Below are 2,601 nucleotides of genomic sequence, written 5' to 3'. Positions count from 1 at the left end.
AAAGTCTCAGCATGCCCCTCTCCTCACTCCACGCTCACACCAAAGCAGAAACATGTGAAGATACGATGTAAATACAGCACGCGTGTTCACGACTGTTCGAGCTGCCGTACTGCTCTACCTGTACATAATACTGCAGCGCCACTAAACATACTGCAGTACCAGGATATAATGGTGTGGTACCAGTCTGAATATTTGTCACATTCTGTACTCTCCAGTACCAGTATTAGCTTGAGTGCAGTGCTGTACTCCTGCTGTAGTACTGGTAATGTGCAGTGCTAGTATTCAGGGACCAGGACTGCAGACGTGCTGATGTCCAGGTTCAGTGGAGCCTCTCTCAACCAAACCCTGTACAGTATTTTGATGATTTAACATTTCTTTCTTTCTGTGTCTCAGTATGAGAGAAAATTTCCTCCAGCTGAGTTAAGTACTTGGATTTTTAGGTTAAAGCTCTGTTTCCTGTACTGCTGAAGTTGTACTAGTCTCCAGTACAGCTCTTTGCTCTGGGGCCTCCTGCTGCCATTCTGTGTCCCAGTTCAGGTCCAGGACCAGCTGTAGTACCACTGTGTGGACTGTGGCTCTGCTACGATGCATTCAGGTGCACTGTGTACAGTCTGTTTTTTTCTGCTGTACAGTAACTCTGTTTAAAAAAAGGTTTTCTATTGGTCGTTTGTACTTTTTCCACTCTGAACTCTTTCTGATGTTTCATGATGGAAATGAAGCTTGGTGTAAATAAAGCCTGAGGCTGTCAGCAGGTGCTTTTTAAATAAAGATTTCTCTTCCTTTAGATCTGCAGTGTTTTATTGTTGGATTTTTTTTTTCCAGCGCAGTCACACAGGGGAGTAAGTGTTAGATCCTCTTGTTTCCTGGCTGTTTGTACTCGTTTCTCACAAGTAAATGCAAGTGTGCAAACATCACGATGCCAACAATGATCTGAGAAAAGAAAATTCACTGACATCTGTAGTTCAGTGTGTCTGAAACAACTTTACTGCGCGCACAGTAAAATAATACTGACAATGTAGGGACTCAAAAAATGTCTAAGGACACAGTCTTACCTGCCTCAAGGAACTTTATATTGTAAAGTAGACTCTACTATAATACAGAGAAAACCCAAACAATTACATGGTCCCCGATAAGCAAGCGCTTTGGCGACAGTGGGAAGGAAAAACTTGCTTTTAACAGGAAGAAACCTCCAGTAGAACCAGGCTCAGGGCGGGGCAGCAATTTGGTTCAAACAGTTGGGGTTTGTGGAGGAAGACGAGACAAAAACATGCTGAGGAAGAGAACCAGAGATTAATACTACCTAATAATTAAATGCAAAGTGGTGTAAAAACACAGTGATTAATGAAGAAACACTCAATGCATCAGCAGCCTCGGCCTATTGCAGCATAACTAAGGGAGGATTCAGGGTCACCTGATCCAAAGGCGCTCTGTGCCATGTACAAAGTCACTTCAGCCATCTTTCCTCCCTGTTCTGATGCTCTGTTCAAACTTCAGCAGGTCGTCTTATCCACATCTGCTTACTTCAATAGATTCAGCTGCTGCCATGTGATTGTCTGATCACATATTTGCATAAATAACCAGCTGAACAAGTTTGCCTGACAAAGTGCTGATGTGTTTAGTGTGCGGTCCAGCAGTAGGAAGTAATTGTGACAGAATATGCAAAGCAGAAACCAAATGAGTTCATTGTTTGAACAAATCTTAAACCCTTTTAACTCAAACTAAGGTCTGTTTAATACAACTAAAGAATTAGCGAAGACTATGAGCTACCTGTAAATGAACACTCAAGTTCATTATTGCTGCTATTTGTAATCACTATGTTATAAACTGTATACAAAGGATGGAAGACACCTCCATGACAAACATGTTTTTAGGTATTGCTGAATTGTGGATGTGGCGGTTGCTGTTTTTGTTATATTTGAATATAATTTTGCATGTGCATTGTTTTCATTATGATTCAGTGTATGACTGCTACTTTTGAGCAGGTCTCCTGAGAGATTTTGATCTAAATGTAAGATCCTGGTGAAACTGGGTATAAATTCATGTTCTTTCTATCAAGTGGAAGTTATTTAGAGAATTTAGGCTTTCTGACTCAAATTGTATTTTTTTAAAAAGAAAAACGTTTATTCCTTATATGTATATACATTTATTTATTTATTTTATTTTTTTCCACCAGAAATTTGCAGTTCTTTCTCAGACATTTGGCATTATTCTTCTCATAAATTTCCAATTATTGCTACGTCTTTTCATTGTACATTTGCAAAATTATTTCTCAAAAACTTATTTTTCATCTTTTAGTTTATAAATTTCCCATATTTTTGTCTGAAATTTGGTAGTATTTTTTTTTACATAAATTTGTCAATTTTTGCAAGGTTTTTTATTGTTAATTTAGAAGTTAATTTTGTAAACTTTAAATAATTTTATTTGAAATGTATCACTTTAACCTCCAACCATCAGAGGTTTTATTTCATTTATTTTTAAAATATCACACCCCCTCCCCACCACCCTGCAGCTACTTATATTTTGTTCGGATAAAAGCAGAAGGAGGAGAGGGAGGTCACGTCCTCAGTATCGGAACGCGGCCCGCCCTTCAGGGCACGTTGT

The sequence above is a fragment of the Mchenga conophoros genome, linkage group LG20 (genome assembly GCF_057382185.1).
Source record: "Mchenga conophoros isolate Kocher_MC1m ecotype Shallow Benthic linkage group LG20, M_conophoros_male_GT1.1, whole genome shotgun sequence".
Taxonomy (NCBI): domain Eukaryota; kingdom Metazoa; phylum Chordata; class Actinopteri; order Cichliformes; family Cichlidae; genus Mchenga; species Mchenga conophoros.
This window is presented reverse-complemented; position numbering follows the sequence as displayed.